Genomic DNA, 12,540 nt, shown 5'->3' on the forward strand with positions numbered 1-12,540 from the left:
TCGTTTTTGGGGTCAGCCATCTTCCTGGCTAGTACTCGTCTCTGCCGGTGCAGGACTTCTTGCTCTGGAGGCCTTCTGTTGCACGTGACAAACTGGTGGAGGTGCTGGGTAGTCCCAGCAAATGTCCTACACGCCTCCTGGTAGCCCTGTGCCTACAGTGACAACACCTGTTCACCGGGCCAGCCGGAGAGTCCGAGGATTGCCCCCTGAGCTTGGACCTCTTCCCGAGACTACGTCAGCTACGCACCAAAGCGGTATGGAAGGCACTACTAGTGCTGCTCACTATACGCTACAGAAAGTGCCAAAAGTCTTCCATGGTTCCATCCTTGAGGATGTCGAAGACTGGTTGGCTCAGTTCGAACGCGTCGCTGATTTCAGTGGGGGGACCGATGCGAACAAGCTGAAGAATGTATACTTTAGCCTGGAGGATGGCGCTCGCACCTGGTACGAGAACCGCGAACCCTTCTCGTCGTGGAGCGACTTTTGTCGTCATCTGCGGGCAAGTTACGCCAATGCTGATCGCTGTGAACGCGCCGAGTGGGCCATTCAGTCGCGCATCCAAATGCCCAACGAAGTGTGATGATGTACGTTGAGGACATGACGCGCCTCTTTCGTCGAGCTGACCCGGACATGGCAGAAGATAGGAAGCTCCGGCACTTAATACGAGGGGTTAAGGAGCAGCTTTTCGCTGGCCTTGTTCGGAGTCCCCCGACGACTGTTGCCGAGTTCTTAACGGAAGCCACGACAATGGAAAAAGTGCTTCAGCAGCGGTCAGCAGTGTACGACCGGCAAATCAGCGTCGCGTCATCGATGGATCAGATCGGAGCTGCCGGAGGTAGCATCAACATCGACTCCCTCTGCGACCTCATCCGATCAGTGGTACGCGACGAGCTGCAAAGAATACACTGCCCGCCTCAACCTGCTGCGGGATCCATATCCAGCCTCATCGGGAACGAGGTGCAGCATGCTCTGCAAGTCCCGCTTGCCAGGGAGGTCACACCACCTGTGCCGACGGAGCTTCGGCGCGCATCATACGCGGAAGCTGCGAGCCGGTATATTCCTGCTTCTCCGCGCTTCGTCCGCCCCACACCTCACGATACACTTCCATCAGTGCAACCGATCCAGCACTTGGAGAACCGCCAACCACTTCAAAGAAAATCGGAAGTCTGGCGCACACCGGACAGGCGACCGCTGTGCTATCACTGTGGTGAAGCCGGACATGTGTACCGTGAATGCCCATATCGCCGCCTTGGACTTCAGGGTTTTGCCGTCGACTCTCCAAGGCCAAGATTCGGTGAAAGACCAAGAGCCATTGAGGAATACCTGTCTCAACAGCGCATGCCACTGCCCTTGCGACGGCAGTCACGGTCACCGTCGCCGAGACGATTTTCCCCAAATTCCCGGAGCTCCCCAGTGGCGGCGCAGGGGCGTTCGCCAAGCCCTAGACGGGAAAACCAAAGACAGCGACCTTCGGGGGCGAGGCCGCTGATAATCGACGCGAGCAAGGCCTCCCAGCGACGCGACCAGGCACCGGCAGTGATTCGACAACAACTGAACTCGGAAGCCGACTGTCTTTGGATATACCTGTGGTGCTCGACGGTCACCAGGAAGTCAGTGCGTTATTAGACACAGGGGCTGATTACTCGATCGTGAGCCGAAAACTAGCGACACACCTGAAGAAAGTAGTTACGCCTTGGTACGGAACACAAATTCGTACTGCCGGCGGACATGTAGTCACCCCACTTGGTATATGCACACTCAGAGTTGGCATTCGTGGACGTACGTTTCTCTCCAGTTGCCTTGTACTTCGCGAATGTTCCCGAGACATCATCCTGGGAATCGACTTTCTACGGGAATATGGCGCTATTATCGACCTGCGGGAGCGCACCGTGACCTTCTCGACAGAGAGAGCAGCAGACAAAACCGACGACAGCCATCTCAGCACGTTTCGCGTTTATGCCGACAACGTCGCGTTACCCCCCCGTTCGAGTGTCCTCGTTGATGTCGTGTGTGACAAGTTACGTGATGGTGAGGCAGTCGCTGAAGGCAACATGTCGCTCTTGCTCACACTAGGTCTCTGCGCCGCTCGCAGCCTCGTCACGCTTCGTGACGGACGTTCTACGCTGCTTGTGACGAATTTTAGTAATGAGCACCGTCACCTTTTTCGTCGCACTGCCATCGCTCTCGCCTACCCCGTAACAGAGACTGCTGAATGTTTTACGTCTGCATCACAGGACAATGCTCTCCAATCGACACCGGGGGCTGCGACGGCATCACTAAGCAAAGTAGACATTAATTCGACTCTACCGGAGGAACAACAAATAGCGCTGCATGAATTGCTGCTTCAATTCAAAGAATGTTTCGCCTCGTCCTCTAAGGTGCGTCAGACGCCCATCACGAAACACCGAATCATTACATATACCGAAGTCTCGCCCATAAAACAACAGCCTTACCGAGTTTCGGCCAAAGAACGGGACGCGATACATACGCAAGTCGAAGAGATGCTTCAGGACGATGTTATACAGCCTTCCAACAGTCCCTGGTCATCGCCGGTCGTCCTCGTGAAGAAGAAGGACGGAACACTACGTTTCTGCGTTGACTACAGGCGGCTAAACAGCGTGACTAAAAAAGACGTCTATCCACTGCCCCGCATCGATGATTCACTCGACAGACTGCGACGCGCCAAGTATTTTTCATCTATAGACTTGAAAAGCGGATACTGGCAGATTGAAGTTGATGAACGAGATCGCGAGAAAACGGCCTTTGTTACGCCGGATGGCCTGTATGAATTCAAAGTGCTCCCTTTCGGCTTGTGTTCTGCACCTGCGACATTCCAGAGAATGATGGACACTGTTCTCACTGGTTTGAAGTGGCATACTTGCCTCGTTTATCTTGATGACGTCGTCGTATTTTCGGCGACCTTTGAGGAATACCTGAATCGTCTGAAGACTGTGCTGGACGCCCTCCGCGCCGCTAACCTCACGCTGAAGCCAGAGAAATGCCACTTCGGTTACAAAGAACTTAAGTTTCTCGGCCATGTTGTGAGCGCGGATGGCGTTCGGCCTGACCCTGACAAGACCACCGCCGTAGCCTCGTTTCCTGTTCCCCGTGACAAGAAAGCAGTCCGTCGCTTTCTGGGGCTCTGCGCATACTATCGCCGCTTCATCGCCAATTTTTTCTAGGATTGCCGAACCTCTGACTCGCCTCACACGAGAAGATGTACCATTTGTCTGGAATGAAGAGCAGGACGCGGCTTTAACCGAGCTGCCGGAGCGTTTGCAGACACCACCAGTTCTTGCTCACTTTGACGAGGACGCTGATACTGAAGTCCATACCGACGCCAGCAACGTGGGTCTTGGCGGCATCCTGGTCCAACACCAAGAGGGAACAGAGCGCGTGATAGCTTACGCCAGCCGTACTCTTTCACGCGCAGAAGCAAACTATTCCACCTCAGAAAAAGAGTGCCTTGCAGTGGTATGGGCGACCATGAAGTTTCGGCCTTACCTCTACGGTCGCCCCTTCAAAGTAGTGACCGACCACCATTCATTGTGCTGGTTGACCCATATACGAGACCCCGCTGGGCGACTCGCACGATGGAGCCTTCGTCTGCAAGAATTCGATCTGACCATCGTATACAGATCAGGCCGCAAGCACGAAGATGCGGATTCGTTGTCGCGTGCACCCACCGATGTTTGTGATCCGGCCGCTGAGAATGACAGTGGATTCCTTGGGGCCCTCACCGCAACGGACTTGATTACACGACAGCGCGAGGATACCGAAATCCGCGCAATCATCGAGAACCTCGAAGGCCGCAACTCTCCTATACCTCGACGCCTTTCTCGCAGTCTCTCGTCCTTCTGCCTTCGAAGAGGTGTCCTGTATAAGAAAAACTCGAACAGCAACGGCAAACCCTACCTTCTCGTCATACCTGCTGACATGCGCGACGACATTCTTCTTGCCTGCCATAACGAGCCCACATCTGGTCACTTAGGCTCCTCCCGAACTCTCGCCAGAGTTCAACAGGCGTACTACTGGCCCAAACTATCTACATCTGTAAAGCGCTACGTCAAGAGTTGTCGGGAATGTCAACGCCGCAAATCCCCGCCACTGAAGCCCGCGGGGCTGCTGCAACCGATCGCACCACCCAGGGCACCATTCGATCAAATAGGCATGGATTTACTCGGGCCTTTTCCACTATCATCAGCCGGCAACAAGTGGATCGTAGTCGCCACAGATTACTTAACCAGATACGCCGAGACAAGGGCTCTACCACGCGCTACGGCTGCCGATGTTGCCCAGTTCTTTATAGACCAGATCGTTCTTCGACATGGAGCCCCGTCTTACGTGATCACTGACAGAGGCACAGCTTTCACGGCCCAGCTGATTGACGACGTATTCAAGCTAAGCTACACGAGCCATCGCAAGACCACTGCATATCATCCGCAGACCAACGGGTTGACGGAACGATTAAACAAAACCATCGCCGACATGTTATCCATGTACGCCGATGTACAACACAAGACGTGGGATCAGGTTCTACCGTACGTAACATTTGCGTACAACTCTGCCATCCAGGAGACGACGCGATTCACGCCGTTTCGTCTTGTCTATGGACGTGAGGTTCAGACCATGCTGGATGCGATGCTTCCACACGATTACGACGCGCTGCTCACCCCTGACGCTGAGCAATTTACGCAGTACGCCGAAGAAGCTCGCCAATTGGCACGCCTACACATCACGCACAGCAGAGTGTAGATGCACGTCGCTACAATCTTCGCCATCGCCAAGTGGAATACCACCCGGGCGATCAAGTTTGTGTGTGGACGCCGGTGCGCCGCCAGGGGTTGTCAGAGAAACTGCTCAGTCGCTACTTTGGACCCTACAAAGTGCTGCGTCGCGTTAGTGACGTGAACTACGAGGTTCTCCCGGATAGTGCCATGTCACCCCAGCGTCGAATGCAGCACTCGGAGATTGTGCACGTTGTACGACTCAAACCTTATTTCGCGCGATAGTGCGACAACGTCTCAACTTTATGATGTACTTTATTTTTCTCTCCCTCACCCCCCACTTGTGCTTACTTTATGTTCGTTCCCTTTTTTTCTTTCCCTCTACCTACGTCGACCAGCGCTAGCATCGGGACGATGCCCGTTTTTTTCACAGGGGGAAAATGCCACGAGGTCTCGAGCTGCTGCGAGCGCGAGCCAGTATTCAGGCAAGGGGAGAAGAAGAAGAGGTTTTTCGTTTTTGGGGTCAGCCATCTTCCTGGCTAGTACTCGTCTCTGCCGGTGCAGGACTTCTTGCTCTGGAGGCCTTCTGTTGCACGTGACAGTATGTTGAAAGCGATCTGCGAAGCGGACACGCACTAAACATTTTAACGCCTATAAGGGTGTAACTCAGTTTGTCGCCAGACGGACACCCAAAGGGTGCTGTTGCCTACACCCTAGAGTTGGGTTGCTATTATAGCACCTCAGAGGAAGGTGTTCAGCAAAAATAAATTAGGACAATAGGGTGCTAGTAAAGAATAACACCTATATTCATTGGTGTTGGAAGGGTGTAACCTTTTTATTTCTACATTACAAGGAAGGCTGGATCGGGTGTAGACGCCTTGAAATACGACTGTTTAGAGCGATCCACTTGTAACTCTCATGTGTCAATGACACCCACATCAGCAACCAGATGTGGGTGTCATTCTACCTCGCAAGACGGGACGGCCGCCCCCTCGTCACGGGCTATGCTTTGGAAGGTGAGAACGTCGTTGCGGCGCCGGAAGAAATAACTACACCTGGCCTACTCGAAAGCATCACGAACAAAGCGAAGGCCTCGATCAGTGACGTCACCGAAAGAGGTACCGTAAAAATTGACGTGGAATTCGCGGAACTTGAATCTATGAGGAAACAAATCGCAAATAAGTGTGACGCCCAAGGCGATACAGATCGAAATGCCCGGCCGCCTCTCCAAGGCATATTGAGTAGCGATGGCACAATTAACGCAAACGCTAATCCAGCAAATGAAACAACAGCAAGCAATTTTGAATCTACTTGCCACTGGTGCGATACGTCGAGACACAGTTAAGCCGGAAATGTTTGATGGTAGCACAGATGGTGCCGTTTGCTGGCTGGATTTTTTTCAGTACGCGTGCGAGCAGAACCACTGGTTAAGTGACTCCGATCGGATACTTGACATGCGCCCGTACCCATGTGGCAACGCTAACAAGTGGTATGATCTGCGCGTCACAGAACATATGAAAGAATCATGGGACATGTGGACACGTGGTATTCGGGCATTTCAAATGAACCCAGTCCACTTGTGGGACCAAGCAATTTTTTACAAGCAGAGAGACGACAATTTGCTGGACTATTACTTTGAGAAGAGGCGCCTACTGCGATTGGCGGATCCCACGCTTCCAGATTCCACTGTCGTGCCACTAGTGATACACGGGATGACAAAAGATTGCCAGCGACAAGTCCAGGTCAAAGCACCGTCCACTTCCGAGGAGCTTCTCCACTGCTTCAAATATGTGTCGTTCGAGTCCCAGCCTCGCGAGGTGCAACACAAATCGAACAGGGAATGGTCACAAAACAGAAGAGAAGATTATTCTACCAACAGGAGTTATCACAACCCTAGTCATGGGGACTCCGCTGGGAAGATACTCGGAAAATCCACGAATCCAGGATGTCTGGGCCGCAGGAGACAATATTTCTTGTGAAATTGAACATTTTGTTTGTCGCAATGATTGTGAATAATATCGAGATGCCCGCGGTCATTGATACAGGTGCCTCGGTCCGTCTCAATAATGAGAAAAGTGTTGACAAAGATGAAATCTTTGGTGGGAGAGCTTTCAAAGTTCAAGGCTATGACGGCAACTGTCGAGAGCTAAAAAAATGGCAGATGCAAAAGTGAAATTCAGAGATCTAGAGCTCACCGTGAGGAGCCTTGTTATGTCAGGAGTGGAGTTCGATTTCGTTTTATCCCGGCCTGACATGAAACTTTTCAAGATGAATATCCTGTGGAACGACATTATCACCACCGAGCATTCCAACCTCATTCAGACGCAAGATAGGTCGGTCACAAGCTCCCACAAGGTTTCGTTGAAATTTCCAGAACTTCTGTGTGTCGGCACCTGTCCCCCCGCAACGACTGCAATCGAAGTGCCGTTCGATCTTCGAGACAAAAGTGTTGTGAGGAAAAAAGCCTATGGGTTAAGCCACGAAAAAAAAAGTATGGCTTAAACAGGAGCTACAAGGAATGTTGGATTCTGGTATCATCGGACGTTCGACCTCTGCGTTTGCCTCACCCATTACCATAGTGCCAAAAGACGACGGATCCTATCGCTTGTGCACCGATTACCGGCTTGTCCACCTGCAAACAGAATTGTTCCCATTTTGGATGCCACGAATCGACGAAATAATTGACGAGACCGGTCAATGGTTTTCCAGGATTGACCTATGTAAAGGCTATTGGCAAGTACCACTCAAGGAGGAAACTAAGATGTTCACCGCGTTTATTACACCTTTCGACATCTACGAATATAACCGGCTGCCATTTGGGTGGAAAAACTGAGACGCCTGGTTCCAGAAAATGATGAACTCGGTTCTCCGAGAATTTATTGGCAAATTTTGTAGTGTGTATGTCGACGACATACTTGTCTATTCAAGATCAAGAGATCACCAAATTAGTGATCTATCAATGGTTCTTGATGCATTGAGCAGGGCACAGCTTAAGATCAACGTCAGAAAGAGTCAATTCTTCTCCCAGAGGGTTGTTTTTCTTGGCAGGGTATTTGATGGGCAGACAAAAAGTACCAAAGACGAAAGTGTCCAGCGTATCAAGAGTCTCGTCAAGCCCTTTGATCTGCACTCTCTTCGAGTGTTTTTAGGCCGTGCCGGGAATTTCCGGGCCTTCATAAACGATTTTAAAACAAAGACAAAGACACTGCCCTTAACCAAAAAGAGGTGCCATTTGTGTAGTCTGAAGATTGCGAGCGGTGTTATGCAGAACTTGTTGAAATGATTTCTTCAGACCCTGTCCTGAAGCTCCCAGACTTTAAGCTGCCATTTGATCTGTACACTGATGCCTCTCATTATGGTACATGAGCCGTTCTTTATCAAAGACATGTCAACAAGCCAGTTTCGAAACAACTGCAAGTGATAGGATATTTTTCTTACACGTTTACCAAGGCCCAAGAAAACAATGCTACGACGGAAAAGGAAGCATTGGCTGTAGTTATTTAGAAGTTATTTACAAGTATTTTAGAAGTTATCTGGAAGGAAGAAGCTTCAAATTGTTTATTGATAATCAAGCCCTGACTCACCTTTTGCAACTCACTCAGCCAAAAGGTAGAATGGCAAGATGGGTGAGTGAAATTCAGCAGTACACTTTCGAGGTAGCGCATCGACCAGGACAAAAGCGCCAGGACGCAGATGCTCTGTCTAGACTTCATGTACCAAGAGAAGTTACCCACGAAGAAGTGAATATGAGCAAATTGTGGGAAGGAATGGAAGACCTGAAGATGCAAAACGGGAAGCTAGAAGTGCCTGAAACAGCGATATCGACCATACTGCGACTCTATCACGACAGTCCGGAGTCGGGAGGCCGTGATGGATTCACTAAAACATACAGAAAGATAACGCAAAGATTCACTTGGAAAGGCATGAAGACAGATGTCGCTAAATACATAAAGACGTGCCACAACTGCCAACTTTGCAAAGCTATGTTCAGACCGCGGGGAAAGAAAATGGTCTCTCTAAACACTCGAACGTACCCGTCTAAATACTACATCTCGATTTTGCTGAACTCAAAAAGAAGGGCGAGGGGGTCAAAAAGACGCAAGCATTCCTCGTTGAAGTGGACGAGTGTACACAGTTCGTGGCTGCTAAAGCTGGCAGAGAAGATGCGAACTGTGTAACTTCTTTTCTAAGAGGGATATGCTCTCCAATGTTGAGGTCACCGTTGTTGACAACAGACCGCCATTCCGAAGAGAAAAACTTCGCCGTTGGGCTGAAGCAAGAGGCGTCGAGCTGAGTTTTCCAGTACCTTATCACCGAGAAGCCAATTCTCTTGCAGAAAGGGTGATTCGGGACTTAAAGACATTCCTATCTTTATACCCCAACTTCAAAGGCGGGTGGAAGTGCGCTCTGGAAGCAGCTGTCGTCACCATAACCGAGCTCACACTGCAGCATTGGGATGTAAGACCTTACTTCGCCGCTTTCCAATAACCCTGTTGGTTACCTACGGACAAAGAACTTGACTTAGTTGTAAAAATAACACTTTGCGAAAAGCAACTGGATTTGAACCAGAAAGAAAAATATCATAAAACTATGAAAAAGAACTTCGACAAACGTCACCAGTCCAGGATAACCGATATTGAACCAGGAGACATGGTGCTCGTTCGAAAGGGGTTGGATTCAAAGCTGCCCCTTTATAGGCCCATATTCAGCATTGAAAGCAGTCAAGCACCAAGGGATTCTCAAGACCGTGTATTATCAAGTACCCCGAGGAAACACAGAAGAGGCGTCGATTGCTAATATTCTTTAATATCATCACAGGAGAGATGATAATAGGAGCCCGGGAGGATGTAGTGATCCTAGACGAACAGACAGCGAAGAGGACAAAGAGGTGGAAGAAGAGAACGAAGACATGGAGCACCATAATGGCAGCTGACTAGTATAACTAAAGTCTTGAAGGCTTTTACCGTGTGTTGGAACTTTATATGTAATACAGACTGGCAAGACATATGATACTGCATTTTCAAGAAAATATAAATACCTATATTCCGTGCCACAATAAAGAGGACACGATATACATAACTAGTGTAATGAAGATGATGATGATGAAAAACTTTATTGAATAAAAAAAAAGGGAGAGGCAAGGGAGCGGGTAGGGTGGGTCCCTAGTCCAGGACTCCAGTGGCCGTTGCCGTACGCTCAGCCTGGTCTAAGAGACCCTTCTGGATCTCCAAGTCAGCTCGAGCGAGGACGGCCTCCCAGGGCTCCCTTAGTGAGGTCAGTATCAGGGGCGAGTTAATGTTCGGTGGCCTACATATACATTCCCACATAATGTGGGGAAGAGAAGGCCACCCCCCGCACCAGGGACATTGACCGGCATATACTGCTGGCCACATTGCGTGCCACAGTCCCAAGTGCGGAAAGGTGTGAGTTTGGATTTTTCGGTACTTCCGAGCGTCTCCTACTCCGAGCTGCGGATGCGGAAACGCGTAGATTTGTCGTTCGCGACGCTGGTGAGAAAGACGCATTGAGGCTCGGACGCTCGGACGGCGGGCGCGGACAGAGGGGAAAGACGACGAAGAGATAATAGAACAGCCGGCCCAGTTAACCGGTGCTGTGTGTTTTGTTTTGTTTTGTTTCGAACAATTTTACTTGCTTAAATACTAAAGTTGCAACTTTTTTTCGCTGTCAGTCGCGCTTTGTCTTAGACTTATCATTTGCTAGCTTAAGTTTATCATCCTCATCTTGGGCTGTCGTTGATGACGCCACAAATAGTGGTCACCGTCCTATACTAATGAACACTGTCTGTCCCTTAATTTCTTTAGATAATGAAGTACATGTATTTGTGGACTATTCAAAATTTAAGAAAACGTTACAGTCCACATTAGCATCTTTGATAGGTATGAATAGAGATACTAAAGCTATGCGCCTTTGCGCGGTTTTGAAGGGTACCCTAACGAAATCTGACTTTGCAGTATCGAAAGCAAAAGGTAGTTCGGGCTGTCTCTGGTGGTACCCTTACTGTGCACTAGATTATAGACGCCGAAAGGCTGCGTGGAAGAAACTTCTTAACCAATGCCGTACAAATTGGAGTGACTATACGTATGCTGCAGCTATGTTTAAACCAACAGTTTTATTAGCAAATTATTATGAGGAAAAACGATATGATTTTCTGTCGAAGAGTGGCAATAAAAAAGCGCTTTTTAGGTTTCTTCGTTTTAGCAAGGCTATACCAACGCCAGAAAATATGGATTCAGTAATCCTATCGCCTAAATAATTATTAGAATCATTGGAAAAATTGCCAGAGGATTAGAAAACAGTTTTACAGCTCAGTTACAATTGAACTTTGTCAGGATTGGATCCGAGGACAGTTTTATAAATGTGACGATTGAAGAGCTTTCGCACGTTGTAAGACTGCTACCTGCCTCCGCTCCAGGTGCAGATAGCATAACAACTAGCATGATAAAAATATTATTTGACGTGTCTCCACAGGCCCTACTTAATATTGTAACGCACAGTTGAGTGAAGGTACCTTAACTAGCTAACGTTGGGCGAACTTGTGCCCGACCAACAGCTAAGCGAGAGTCTCGCTCCAACGTACACAGTCTTCTCGCAAAAGTTCCACACGTCTTCTTCTTTTTCCTCGTGCCCCGCGCTGATGACACCTTGCTCCGATTCGCACATGCCTTGTGAGCACGTGTTGGCCGCTTCGCTGCTGCTATCTTTCGTACGTAGCCGTAAACACATGAACGGGCGCAGGAGATGGCTGGCACACGAGATTTGAAGGCACCTTGTGTCATTGTCCCCCTTCCAAGAGTGCATCGTCCCGATGCTCTTAAAGCAGGCGGTGGTTTCCACGCTGTCATTCGCAATGCTTGTTGGCCAAAGCAGTCATTGTCTGTCGAAGTAAGGTTTCATGCGGACGACAGTAACGACTTCAGTGTGATGCCGCCGTCGTGATGAGGTTATCTGACCTTCGGGAAGAACTTCGTAGTTCAAGGGGCTAAGTCGGCGAATTATCCTGTACGGGCCAAAATAACAACGAAGAAGCTTGTCGGATAGGCCGCGCATCCGTACGGGAGTCCACACGCATACCCTGTCTCCAGGTGCGTACTGGACTTCTCTTCGTCGCAAGTTGTATCTATTTCCGTCGGTTTGCTGTTGCTGTTGAATGCGGTGTCGGGCCAGCTGCCGTGCCTCTTCAGCTCTTTCTGTGATGTCGCTGATATCATGGTCATTTTCGGAGGTTTCATCTACAGGTAGCATTGCATCTAACGGCATGGTGACGGTCCGGCCAAAAACGAGTAGGAAAGGCGTCATTCGAGTCGTGTCTTGCACTGCGGTATTGTACGCAAACGTTGCGTATGGTAGAATCTTGTCCAATGTTCGGTGTTCCATGTCCACGTATCGGTCTGCGTTCTGTTGAGTCGTTCAATCAGTCCATTTGTCTGCGGATGATATGCGGTGGTTTTTCTGTGACTGGTGTGCGTCAGTTTCATAATGAACTGTGTCAAATGGGCAGTAAATATGGTTCCTCGGTCCGTGATCACAACTTTAGGAGCGCCGTGCCGTCGAACTATGTGAGTGACAAAAAATTCAGCTACTTCAATGGCCGTTCCCTTAACAAGAGTCTCAGCATATCGAGTTAGGTAGTCCGTCGCAACTACGATCCATCGCTTTCCTGACGACGATGTAGGAAAGGGGCCAAGAAAATCCATTCCCACTTTTGCGCATGGAATTTCTGGTGGCTCTATGGGTTGTAGGAGACCTGCTCGCTTCAATGGTGGCGTTTTACGTCTTTGGCAATACCGGCAAG

This window comes from Dermacentor silvarum, chromosome 10 (assembly GCF_013339745.2).
Source record: "Dermacentor silvarum isolate Dsil-2018 chromosome 10, BIME_Dsil_1.4, whole genome shotgun sequence".
NCBI classification, from domain to species: domain Eukaryota; kingdom Metazoa; phylum Arthropoda; class Arachnida; order Ixodida; family Ixodidae; genus Dermacentor; species Dermacentor silvarum.